Source organism: Corythoichthys intestinalis, chromosome 1 (assembly GCF_030265065.1).
Source record: "Corythoichthys intestinalis isolate RoL2023-P3 chromosome 1, ASM3026506v1, whole genome shotgun sequence".
NCBI lineage: Eukaryota > Metazoa > Chordata > Actinopteri > Syngnathiformes > Syngnathidae > Corythoichthys > Corythoichthys intestinalis.
Genome location: NC_080395.1, coordinates 71,573,365 through 71,587,566, shown reverse-complemented (window position 1 = coordinate 71,587,566; position 14,202 = coordinate 71,573,365). Strand labels below are relative to the sequence as shown.

Sequence of the window (14,202 nt, the reverse complement as noted above, 5' to 3'; positions counted from 1 at the left end):
ACGTCATCAGCCCGAAGATTGGGTCTTGGGCGCAGTTGGGTGTTCCAACAGGACAATGACCCCAAACACACATCAACAGTGGTAATGGAATGGCTAAATCAGGCTAGAATTAAGGTTTTCGAATGGCCTTCCCAAAGTCCTGACTTAAACGCCATTGAGAACTTGTGGACAATGCTGAAGAAACAAGTCCATGTCAGAAAGCCATCAAATTTAACTGAACTGCACCAATTCTGTCAAGAGGAGTGGTCAAAGATTCAACCAGAAGCTTGCCAGAAGCATGTGGATGGCTACCAAAAGCGCCTAATTGAAGTGAAAATGGCCAAGGGACATGTTACCAAATATTAGCGCTGCTGTATGTATATTTTTGACCCAGCAGATTTGATCACTTTTTTCTGTTCACCCATAATAAAGTCATAAAAGAACCAAACTTCATGAATGTTTTTTGTGACAAAGAAGTATCTGTTCCAATCACTATCAGAGAAAAATCCGAGTTGTAGAAATAACTGGAAACTCAAGAGAGCCATGACATTATGTTCTTCACAAGTGTATGTAAACTTTTGACCACAACTGTAGTTCTTAGCAACGTCGGCGCAGTTTGTAACGGCTGTCGGCTACAGTAAGGCATTTTTTTTTATTGCTTCTTCCTCTACGCACTTGAAGTCAGCGCGCTGTCCCACATTAAAAGTAGTCCGGGCAAAATGTGATGCTTATAGCTGGCAAAATTAAACGATTCCTCGAGGTGAATATAATTACTTGGATCAGTTTTAAAACTCGAGTTACTCGAGTTGCTCGTGTATTCGTTTCAGCTCTATTTGACATCATACAAAATACGATGTTTACTCACGTCCTCGTGAGTCCAATGGTCCCACAGTAGTAGTGCTTGTTTTGGCCAATATCCGTGGTGAACGGGAACCCTTTGAAACCCAAAAAGGCTCACACACCTCTCCCTGGTGAAACAACAATTTTCTCCAGCCGTTTTGCTGGCGTGATGCAAAAAAAGAACGAATTCATCTGCAAAATCAGATGAATCCGCAGTCCATCTGCACGCTATAAAACAATGCTGTATTGTGAGACGTTGACCCGGTTGACGTCACATTCACATTCGTCCTAAACCCGAGACTGAAGCCGGAAGTCACTCATTTTCATGGGGCGGGATTCAAAAATTGAATAGATAAAACGATCGCTTCCACGCACATCCAAGCGGTCCATTTCATTTAGGAGCATAAAACAACGCGAGAAATAAGAAATAAACATGGTTTTCTGTGGCATACGCACTTTAAGTGATAATTGATTTATATCCATCCACATCTTTAATTTACTTAATTCCTCATTTACAAGAGTTACCAGTTCATTTTGGTTTTCACTACTATAAATTATGTTTGTGTCATCTGCAAAAAGTGTAAATTTAAAAAACTGAGATACATAATATACATCATTAATATAAATATTAAATAATTTTGGTCCCAAAACAGACCCTTGAGGGACCCCATTAGAGATACTGAGATATTCTGATGACCATTTCCCCATTTTTACATACTTACCCTTCCTGTTAACCCTTGAGAGTCGAAGGACGCGCCGGCGCGTCCTCAGCGCACGTCGTCTTTGAAGCGCCCTCACGTTTTAATTACGTCACCCACATGCCTTTGGTTGGTCTCGTTTTAAAGTGCGGAAGTTGCGGTTTACTCTCGTTATTATTTGAAGTCAATCGACCAACTAGAACGTGAGATATTGTCATTTAAGTTTTATAGTTTTATTGTCCTCTCAAAAAAACATTAAAACGCTGCATGGATCATTTGTTTATGTCTACATTTCCATCATTTCTTGTCCTTTTTCAAAACGGAAGCTCCATGAAAAAAACACAAATCAAACGAACCCTTTCGAAGTCACAGTGGAAGCACAAAATGCGTTTTTTTTTTAATAAATATAACTGCCGTGCGAGGTTCTACCGAACGAGAGGGAGGAGTGTTCTGAAGCAGCGAGGTGGCGAGCGACGGCCGTTTGGATCGAGCAGCGACTTTGTGTGACTTTGACAATGAACGGAAAACTAAATCTAGCGCAAGCAATTGTGCTTTTTGATCAACTTAAGGAAGAGGATGGTCCAAATTCGTCATCATCGTCTTCTTCGGAAGAGTCCTCGAGTGAAGATAGTGACGGATTTGAACACGTGGGTGACGCCATCGACGAGCAGAGGTAAGCCAACTCACTCTTTTTTTTTTTTATGCTGAAAAAGTTTCTTTTGAAAGTTTCTTTTGATATTACAAGACAAAGTTAATTTTGATGCAATATAAGTGTGTGTTTGTGTATATAATAATAAAATGTGCATATCAGATCAAAGTCGTACGTGCACTGTGGGTATCCCAGGCAGGAATTTATAATTTGTGGTGTTCTTCTTTCTATATGAAGATTAGGGATGTAGCACATATTCAGCTATGGTATTCTTTCTATTGTCATACATATAGATTTCCATTATCATTTATTGCTGTATATATTTTTATTTTATACTTTATTATTTTCATAAATACTGACTTTTTTTCATGTACATTTATAGTGACAATGAAAGTAAAGTGAAATGAAAATGGAAGGGTGGAAAGAGGACAGACACCCCATGGAAGTTTGAGCTGTGTGATGTAGCCCTGTGTCTAATTCCAGGACGAAACTGCTTTTCGGAGTGGCAAGCCTGACAAAAATTTAACTTGTTTATTGTAAATATTTTTGAAAATACTTTTTTTTCCCAGTGTTATATATATATATTTATTTTTTTTTCCCCCCACAATCAGTCTTCTCAATTTGTGTATATAAATGTGTGTTCAAGAAGCTTGATTGTGTGTACATAGTTTTCATCAGGTGATGGGCCGCAATACCTAAACTCATAAAGAGATGGCCTCTAAACACTTTTTGTGTTAGATGGTATATATTTTTTCACTGTTCGGTCTGCTGTATATAACCTGTTTTGACTAGAGCATGTATAAAGGCAAAAAACGCCTATGGCTATACCTGTTGTTTATGTTGAATTGTCAAATATAAGACTATTTATTCTAAATTTTTTTGGTTGAATGTTCATCCTAACATGTTGAATAAATATTACAAAGTTTCAAAACGGTTCGTTACGCATGTTTGGTTGTCAATTGGACATCAATATTAAAAATTTTGACAAAACGATTTTGGAATTTTTGGTCTCTTTGGGCCCAAAATGATGATTTATAATTGGTTAGTGAAGGAAACAACAGTTTGGATATGAAGTTCAAGGTGTTACACAAAAAGGGACCAAACCAGGCCATCGTAAACAATTCTTTCTTTGAAATATAAAGGCAACTTCAAAGGCATGCAAAATCAGACAAAATAGGCCCAGACCTTAAAGGGTTAAATAACTTCTCAACCACTCCCCAGCAACCCCCCTGATACCATACAGATGTTGTTTCTTGAGTAAAATTGTGTGATCATTTGTGTCAAAAGCTTTCTTTCGATGACTAAAAATTCCAACTGAATTTTTTTTTTGATCCAATGCATTTGTGATTTCTCTACTGCATCAGTTATTGCCATTGAGGTGGTCGTCTTTGTTCTAAACCCACACTGGCCCTGGTTAATTATGTTTTGCTTATCAGGAAAATTCTTAAATCGGTAGGTAAATAGTTTTTCCAAGATTTTAGAAAATTCTGGTAATTGTGATATCAATCTGTAATTTGTGTAACTGTGTTTACCGTCATTTTTGTGTATTGGATAGAAAATTCTGGTAATTGTGATATCAATCTGTAATTTGTGTAACTGTGTTTACCGTCATTTTTGTGTATTGGAATAATAGCCATTTAACATGGATTTAATGTTTGTGTACCTTTGATGAAATTGGATTTCTCCCCCCTCCTTAATACATTGATGTATCTACGGAAAAGTCAAGTGAGTCAAACTCACATGCAAAAATATGTGATCGGGACATTGATAACTTTACTGTCAGTAGTTGAGCTCGCACAGACCAGGAAGCAAACCTGAGTGTTGGACATATAACATGTCTATCTTCACAACACAACCACACCCTTTTTCCCCGAATCACGTACAGATCCTGAATATGTGTCAATTTCGCATCTAGGCCCGTAGTGGAATAATTTAGAATGACTTCAAATTGGTGTACAGAGATCAGAATCCGAAGAATAAACAATATTTCCGCAAATAAAAATATTCGCCGTGTATTCTGAAATGTACGCCAGGTGCTTTTGAACACGGGACCTTTGTTTTTAAATTGAAACTCTACAAATCTCCAATTTGTTTGTGCCATTTTGCAAGTGACACGATTAAATTTGAATTTGGCGTGAATTTTAAAGTCGGTTTGTTATGAAAAGAGTGGGAACTTGTAAACGTGTTAGACTCGCCCTTTGAAATGTGATTTTCTTTTTTTTGCGCTGGGGTTGCAGAATTGCGGCATTTCCTGCTCCAGATTTCCACTCAGCTAGCTGCTATAGCTCACACACCTACTGCGATGACCGAGTCGAGACAGTTCTAAGACATTTTCTAATGGAATGAATAAATAGTTCCACGCTCACCGTCCGCTACAGATGGAAGTCCGTCCAGAATCCTGTTAGTCTGACGTTCAGGCGAATATTAAGGGAAGGTGTTGTGTTCTCGTCCTGCTCGCAGATGGGGAGGTACGCTCGCTTCTGGGATCTTCCTGTTCTCCCACTTATCCCGTTCTCAGGCGTGATGACGTCACGAAATGGGCGTTTTTTATTTTCTCCAATGGTCTCTTTGAACGAAATTCCCGCGCCGTCCAACGTAAAAGATAAAAGGGTCTTTTTTTTTTTTTCCAAAGGGTGCCTTATGTCTCCTCAGTCGTTTTTCGCGGTTAATATGGACCGCCCCCCCACTCTTCTCGAAAATCTGCGAAGTAAAGGTGGAGTTTATAGACCCTACTCACCTACGTCACAAAATGACGTGTCGCTGTATCCGGCAGCCATATTGTCCGTCATTTTTAAGCCCTATTCTCAATGGTTTCAATTAGTCGTGCAATTTATAGAGCAATTCATGGAAGCCCCGGTGTTATCTGACGCTGTAAACTCATTGGATGCGTTGCATAAAAGGCGTTATGTGGAAAAGCTTCAGTTTATCCATTCGCCAGATCCATATTTGATGCCTAAATTGATGCTTTTCGACCCGCTGTCTTCGCCGTCTCTGCCTGACATCTGCTACCCTGATATTTACAACTATCTTGTCCACACAAAATCAGCCTATTCTCACGATTGAAAAACTTTAAGAGCTTGGAGGCTTATAAATACTTTGTTGCTGGTTGGGTGAAACAGGTCCTCGTCCACGAAAATTCGGCAGGAATCTATCTTGTGCTCAGGAAGGTGAGTTACGAAATTTTCAATTCAAAATCTTTTGTTCTTGCTAACATCCACTGTCAAGTCTAATGTATTTCATGTCATTTGTCAATGGAGCTAGGGCTTTTAATGTTTAAATGGTTTAGCGATAGCACTCTCACTACATACATATACAGTGGTACCTCTACATACGATCACTTCGACACACGATCTTTTCGACATCCAACGTAAAATTTAAGACGCCATTTGTTTCTACATCCGACGAGTTGCTCGAAATACGACGACATGACAGCACTGCAAACGAACGCACGGTGGATTTTCTTGTGTGAGAAATCAACACAGTTTTCAAAAAAAGTTGATACAGTTGCAGAAACAAGGAAAAAAGTGATGCTTACCTTTGAAATGAAGATGCAAGATATAGAAAAATATGAGCTTGGGGTGCGCGTCCCTGAACTGGCTCAACAATACAGCTCCATGGTCCTCTTCCGACCACCGTTCGCCACTATTTATAAGTTAAGGTGACAATTATCATTGTGGTAACATTGCCAAGGAAATCGCCAGCTTCGTCACGTTTTTATCATTTATTTAAGAACTTATCCAACACAAAACGCCCATTGTCTTAAGCAGTTGACTGCTCTCAAGAAAACGAAAGTATTATCTCTACCGCACCGACCTATCTCACTGAGACGTCAGCTTCGCGGTGCGTTCAGGGACAGTAAAAAGTGTCCGCCATATTAGAATCCGATTCGTTACATTATTTACAGGAATAATTATTAATTATTCTTATCATTATTATATTATTCTGAGTTATTTATTTATAACTTATTTGTTTTTCTATGTTTAATTGCCATTTGTAACAGTGCCAGCAGTATTTATTAAGAATTTAGTGTATGTTTTTAGGCTTTGGAACGAATTAATGGAATTATAATGTATTCCGATGGGAAAATCCTGCTCGACATACGACCATTTCGACTTACAAACAAGGTCCTAGAACGAATTAAATTCGTATGTAGAGGTACCACTGTATAATATATAATAAATATGAAGTGCGATAGCACCACTCCAGATTGTCCCTAGTTGTTGAGGTGGTTGCAGCTCAACGTTGAATTCGTAGGAAGAATTGACGGAGAATAAGTTGTCTTTTAGCCAAAACTTGGCGTATTTAATTTCCATTGACATGCGGATACATCCTGTCTCATTGCTGTCTTCACAGGCAATCCCACAAATCAAAGTCAAACAAGAAGAAGTAATAAAAGTAGCACTTTAGACAATTAAGTCCTATCCTGCCATCTTGTGGCGAAAAGTTAATATGTCAATAATAACAAGCAATAGGAGCATTATTTCCACATCAACTGAGGACAAATTTATGAATACAAAACATTTCCTCCACTATTTCTCTCAACACTAGTTGAATTTATTTTTTGGCTTTTGACCTCAATAATGAAATTGTAAATGAATTGTATGACAACTGTCTTATTATCCCCTTATAATGATATATTTTCAGGTTGTTCATTCACAACGTCTGAGTGTATGTTGTCGGCGATTAGCCTAGCAATGATCTTAATTGTGGTTGTCAGCCCAAAACCCTCTATATATATATTAAATGCATCTTACCAGATATAAAATGACTACTACATAATCTATGGTAATCGTTTGGAGCCCAGTTTTCTCGTCGAATTGCAGCAGTCCATCTCGCTCTCCTCTCCGGGTCTCTCGGAATACGGTAGAACTTCAAGTCTCTCCGTCTATCTTCTCTGTTATTGCAACCGACCGCCACACACGCCTTCACCATTTTGAATATTAATGTTAACGAGCAGAAAAACACGCCATAATAGGAGGAATTTACGTAGCGGTAATGCGTCAACACGACGAGTTGACGGACAATATGGCGCGAGGGCGTGGTTGTTACGTCATGTGAGTAGAGTCTATTTAAAAAAAAAATTAAGGGGGGGGGTCATGAACAGTGATCCCTTGCTTTTCGCGGTTAATGGGGACCGGAACCACTGCGATAAGTAAAAAAAACCGCGAAGTAGTACCGCCCCCACCCAGAAAAATAACTTTTGTGTGTTCAGTGTACACTGTATCACAAAATTGAGTACACCCCTCACATTTCTGCAGATATTTAAGATATCTTTTCATGGGACAACACTGACAAAATGACACTTGGACACAATGAAAAGTAGTCTGTAATCAGTGTGTGCAGCTTATATACCGTATTGGCCCGAATATAAGACAGTGTTTTTTGCATTAAAATAAGACTGAAAAAGTGGGAGTCGTCTTATATTCGGGGTCTAGACATTATACCCATTCACGACGCTAGATGGCGCCAGATATCATTGAAGCGAATGCTGAACTTGAGGAGTAATGTTCTGTCATGACAGATTTCAGCTGCTCTCATGTTTAACCAGTTTGCATTATTTTATTGCAATGTCTTTCCTTATTCAAATTTGTTTCAGGACTGAATTTACAGTTAGACCTCACTTTGATGGTTAATGCAGTTATTGCAATTTTGTTGTTTTATCACAATAGATTGGTTTATTTACATTTCAAAAGCCAGAAGCCATTCACTTACTTAGCATTGCACTTTAGTTTACATATTTAAATGTTCAGATATTAAGCTTTGAATGAGGCAAAATAACATGCTTTTTCTCTCAAATATATTGCTATAATCATTTGTTTCAGATGTACTGTAATTGTTTTCCTTATAAAAATTAATTTGGTGTTCAAAAAGTCTTTTTTCAAACTTGAGTCTTGAAAAAGACGGGGTCGTCTTATAATCAGGGCCGTCTTATATTCAGGCCAATACGGTAATTTATTTTCCCCTCAAAATAACCCACTAATAAATACATCTACATCAATGCTACCTCTTACAGTCGCGGTACACTGACTGTTGCTTTCAGCCAGGAGAAAGTGTCGTCAGGTGGTGTCCAACCTTCATTGGGCGTTTCGACCCTGAACCACGACGCCCTCCAGTTGGCGGGCCGGCAGTGATGGCCAGTCACTGCCCACCTTCTCCTGGCCCCCAGCTTAACTCCTCCCTCCTACTCCAAAGCCATCAAGATGCTCTTTCTGCAGCCTCCCCCAACCTACGGACCGCTGCCCTCCTCTCACGTCCTGCAATTCTGAGGGCAGTAAGCGTCTTCCATAGTGACTGTGCTGGGAAACCTCTGCAGCCAACCTCCATCGGAAAGAGCCAAGCTTGCCATCCTTTCTCCTTACATTGAAGGATGAGGTCTTGATACTTGGTTGCTTTCCTCTCCGCAGCCTCCTCGCACCCGTCTTCCCATGGTACAGTCAGCTCGATCAAGATGATCTTCTTTGCCTCCTCTGACCAGATGACCACATCCGGCCTCAACAAAGTATGAACGACCTGGGGGAAGACTAACTTCCTTCCCAGGTCCACCCTCATCTCCCACGACTGTGCCGCTTGCAGGAGGCTCTTCTTGATTGTCCTGGAGGCTAGTGGTTTGTCCCCCTCCTTAATGAACTGGATAGCTGGCGTGTGTCTTGCATTGGTCTGCCGCTTTTTGACCCTTTCCCGCTCCAAGATATCTGCCAGTGCCCGGAGGACCTTGTCATGGCGCCATCTGTATCTCCCCTGGCTGAAGGCAGTCTTGCACCCTGCCAGTATGTGCGCCATGGTTCCTCTCCCGCCACAAAGCCTACACAAAGGGTCTTCCCTCATACCCCATCTGTGGAGGTTTGATGGTGACGGTAGGGTGTCATACACTGATCGTAGCAGGAAACAGATACGAAATGGCTCCAGTCTCCAGAGCTCAGCCCACGTGATTTTCCTCTCTGGCAGGTCCCACTTTGTCCAGGCTCCTTGTAGTCCAAGTTCCACAGCCCTCGCCCTCCGCCTTTCCTCCTCCAAGTGTCGGACCTCAGCTTGGACCATATGGCTTCTCTGCCTTAGGTCTGCCTTGCCCCACTGCTGGAAGTGAGTGGATCCAAGTCCTTGTCTACCTATGCACGGGTTCCCCATGATGTCCTTTAACTTCAGCGTGCTTGTTGCTTGGGCCACTTGCTGTACTGGCTGCCCATTTGCGTCCTGATCTTTTTGTGACGCCTGCGCCTCTAACTTTTCTGTCGCCTGAGTCTCTGTACATCATTTCGACTCTGCACTTGGCCACCTTAAACTCCTCCACCACTGAAGACAGGGGTAGCTGTAACTGCCCTGACCTGGTGTATAGGCCGACTGAAGTGAAGCTTGGTGGAATCCCGAGCCAGCTGCGGAGATGTTTATTTACTTGCCTCTCGATTTCCTCCACTGATGTCATAGGCACTTCATAGATTGTCAACAGCCACATGAGTCTTGGCAGTAACCCGTGCTGGAAGCAAACTTGAGTCTTGAAAAAGATGGGGTCGTCTTATAATCAGGGCCGTCTTATATTCGGGCCAATACGGTAATTTATTTTCCCCTCAAAATAACCCAAAATATAGCCATTAATATCTAAACCCCTGGCAACAAAAGTGAGTACACCGCATAGAAACTACGTACATCCCTAAATGTCCAAATTGAGTACTGCTCGTCATTTTCCCTCCAAAATGTCATGTGACTCGTTACAGGAGTGCTGTCAGCATTGCTGCAGTGATTGAAGTGGGGGGGGGGGGGGGGGGGGGGAGTCAGCCTCTTAGTGCTCAGACCATACACCGCACTCTACATCAAATTGGTGTGCATGGCTGTCACTCCAGGAAGAAGCCTCTTCTGAAGATGGTACACAAGAAAGCCCGCCCGTTTCATCAGACCATAGGACATACAGTGGGGAGAACAAGTATTTGATACACTGGCAATGGGAAAACCCATTGCCAGTGTATCAAATACTTGTTCTTCCCACTGTAGTTCCAGTAATCCATGCACTTTGTTGACATGTCTTCAGGAAACTGTTTGCAGGCTTTAATGAACTCCTGTGCTTTGCACAATACATGCGCATTGTCAGTAGGTCCTGCTTACATGTAATCAGCAAGGTAAAAAATATCTCTTACCAACTTTTTGAAAGACTTAGAAAAAAACTCGTGTTACTCCCGCCACTGACTTCAGGGTTAGACGGAGACAACTGATTCGCTGTGGCGACCCCAGAAGTGACAAGCCGAAAGGAAAAGAGGAAGAACTGTTTTTTTATGGCGCCCCTAAAAGGACATCGACAGAAATAAAATAAATTTAAACCATCTGGTGCGCACCAGATAGTATGTGGTGACCCTCGTGAGGATAAGCAGGTTGGAGAATGAATGAATTAACCTGTTTATGTAATATCCATAAGTGTATACAACACGCATGCGTCAATCATCGTTTAACTTGTTAAACAATTGCTGTGGCAACTTATTGTGTGCAAGTGAGCAGCTTGAGCAGATTTGAATGGACCCATTCAATGAAGCATTTATTAAATACAAGCATTTTTCTGCTTTATTCTTGTTTATAAATGATTCGGTGTATAGGAACATGTTTGAAAATTAATAAAAATTATTATAATTATTACATTTGAAGTGCTGAAAAACTATTTATTAAAAAATATACCAAAGTTTTTTGTTTATTATACTCTGGGGAAAAAAGTGAAAAACGTCATATAAATAGTAAACAGGCGGTACTTAATTTTTAAAATTAATCACGTTTAAATTCATTTTAAAATTTAAATTGTTTGACGCAATTAACATTCATGCGTTGCCTCAAACGGTTTACAATGACACCGTTTTTAGCACATTGAGATCGAAAAGGAATAGAAATGCGAGTAGACACAAGTTTCATTGGACAGCGCCTTTTATTGGCTTAAGCAGCCACTACTAACAGTCATGGTTGCCCAACTTCCCATCATGCAATCAGGCGGAGCAAGAGACGATCTTTTTCTTAACACGCATAATTGAACACAACACAGAACATACTGTATACCATTTGCAGCCACCACTGACAGTCATGGTTGCCCACTTCCCATCATGAATTTGGGCAGAGCAGGAGATTTTATTTTTCTAAACACGCCTAACTGAACACAACGCAGAACATACTGTATACCATTTGCAGCAATCACTGACAGTCATGGTTGCCCAACTTCCCATCAATTCCCATGAATTGCGATTAATTACGATTCATTAATTTTCAAGCTGTGATTAATTCGATTCAAAATTTTAATCGTTTGACAGTCCTAATATATATATTATGGAGAACACTCAGGTAACTTGAAGTTCCGCTCTGAGACCCCCAATTTCGCAAACTATCAAATTTGTCCAATATGCATGTGTGACACATCATTGGAAAGCTTAAAATCTTAATTTTCTGGGGGAAGAAAAATTTTTAACAGGAGAGCATATAAAATAAAGATTTTTTAAACATCGAATCCCTATATGGAGGTGAGAGCATGAAATAGCAGAATTAAAGACGCCATGACTTTAAAGAGATATTATCGCGTACTTACCTTGTTTTAATCCAAAAAACTCCATGTAGCAAGTATCACTGAGTGTCAAGACACAGCTGTCAATGGCCACAGTTGGATTTTGGGGGGATTTTATGGGTGTAACATGGGTTACATCTGTATAACAAGGGTTGCGATGCAGAAATCGCAGACATCAAGGAGTGGTCAAGATTTTCTTTTTCATATATCTACCCTTTTAAACATTTGGTTTCAATTTTCCTTTGTTTGGATCGATAATTTCTAGGCCTGTCGCGATAACAAATATTAGTGTGCGATAATTATTATCATAAATTATTGCGATATGCGATATTATTGTGCCCCCCCCCATTTTTTAAAAAACCAATTTACAATAACACAGTGAGAATACAGTGTACATTAATAGATAAATTCAAAAATACTTTTTAAGAAATCACAACTAAAAACAATAGACCATGCCTCTTAAGTAAAAAAAACAACAACAATATTGATACCGCACAGCACCACAGAATAAATAAAATGTGTTAAAAAAATAAAGAGAAAAAAAAATTGCACTTAATAACATAAGCATTTAGGCAAATGAAAACTTTTCCCCGTCATAGCTTCTGCAATGGTGTTCCATAGGGATGCAACGATACAGTTAAGTCACGGTTCGATACGGTACGATTTTTGATACGGAGTCACGATTTTCGATCCGATTCAATACATTTAATGCGCTGTAAAAAAAAAAAAAAAACAATTATATATTTTTTTGCTAGCGAGCAAAAATTAAATTGCCATCATATAAACATGCATTTTAGTGCATAATATTTACTGTATGTGCTTACTTCTTATTGATCTGAAAAATGTTTGTACAAAAGTGCTGAGAACAATCTTTACTGTTTGTAAAGTGAGGCAAGGCACACTGTTGATTGCTACAGCTTTCATAGCAGCTAGGTTTACTACATGAGCAAGACATCCTATTTGTGGTCCGAATCCATCTGTGTCACGTACTGAATTAACAATATTTGCAACATTATCTGTAGTCACTGGTATGGAATGATTTGGCCTTCTTAACTTCCATTCAGTCATGACAGTTTAGAATTCATCGATGTAGTATATGGACTACGTAACCCATAATCACTCTGTGCTCACGTAGCCAATGGCATGGGACGTAGCACATGTAGTGTGCCATTTCATGATATCTAGTCAAGTGTGTGCGCGCATTAAAAAAGTTAACAAGCGCCGCTGAAGTCACGTCTGCTCATTACTACAGTACACCAGCATATGACACAGCGCTCTTAATTTCATTCAACTGTTTATTGTCAAAGCGAGGTTGTTCGTAGCAGCCTAGTCGGTAACAATGTTTTGGCGGACTTCGTTGTAAATATGGATAGTAACGCCACAGTGCCGGCGTTTTGCCGAAAAACAGCCACCCGCGTGAAATGTCACTCCTGACGGGAGCGCCCACACGTCAACGACACCGGCGCGCTGTAGATGGTCCACAGTCACTCCGGAGCACTGATGCGGCCGGTATACGTTGAACAACAGGATATAATGGGAACGATTGGCTCCGGCCCTAGTTTTTGCCGGACTTGGAACGAAGATGCATTTTGCGCAGTTGGTAACGAGGAATCCTAACTTTTAACAGCACGTCTGCCGCACGCACGCACGCACGTGCACGCGAGGCGATAAATCGCAGCGGAAAAATTACCGCTTTCATTTTTATATATCGCGCGTTGAATGGAATTATTGCATATTGCGACAGGCTTAATAATGTCTCATCTAAGATATCGGAGAAAATGTGACAGTAACAAAAACAAATACAATTAAGCGATAGTTATGAGGTATATATCCGTGACTCATTTACAGACACCATTTTTTTTCATTGTGACACAATTCGTTTAAAATGTGCAAGTGAATAATTTTTTAAAGTCTTTCTTTTATAAACGAAATATTAGACATCAATTAATGATTCTAAGCTAAAAATGAGACATTTTAAATAAGAAATATACTTTTTTATGGCTTGGTTAAAACATGACGTCTTTAAACGGGGGTTTCCAGGGTAAAACTGACCAATTAAAAATAGTTTGGGGGCTTAATGCGCCATGAATCTGCTATGGCAGCATATAGACGTATTGTTCTATCAAACACAAAAGTTATTTTGGCTTAAAACACAGTTTATTTTAAAGAGGGGTGCAAGAGCAGAAACTGCTTTTTTCAGTCTTGTCTGTGTTTTTCGCCATATATATATATACACTCACCGGCCACTTTATTAGGTACACCAGGCTAGTAACGGGTTGGAGCCCCTTTTGCCTTCAGAACTGCCTCAATTCTTCGTGGCATAGATTCAACAAGGTGCTGGAAGCATTCCTCAGAGAGTTTGGTCCATATCGACATGATGGCATCACACAGTTGGTGCAGATTTGTCGGCTGCACATCCATGATGCGAATCTCCCGTTCCACCACATTCCAAAGATGCTCTATTGGATTGAGATCTGGTAACTGTGGAGGCCATTTGAGTACAGTGAACTCAATGT

At 40.1% G+C, this 14,202-nt stretch overlaps 1 protein-coding gene across 1 annotated transcript in view; it reads right to left on the bottom strand.

Moving 5' to 3' along the window:
- LOC130917248 (src substrate cortactin-like) overlaps positions 1 to 4,699 on the bottom strand; it is a 65,210-nt gene extending 60,511 nt beyond the window's left edge. Inside the window, exon 1 of the mRNA XM_057838468.1 lies at positions 4,533 to 4,699. The gene's annotated coding sequence lies outside the window, so the exon portion shown is untranslated. The remainder of the gene's footprint in view (positions 1 to 4,532) is intronic.
- Positions 4,700 to 14,202: the final 9,503 nt, after the last annotated feature.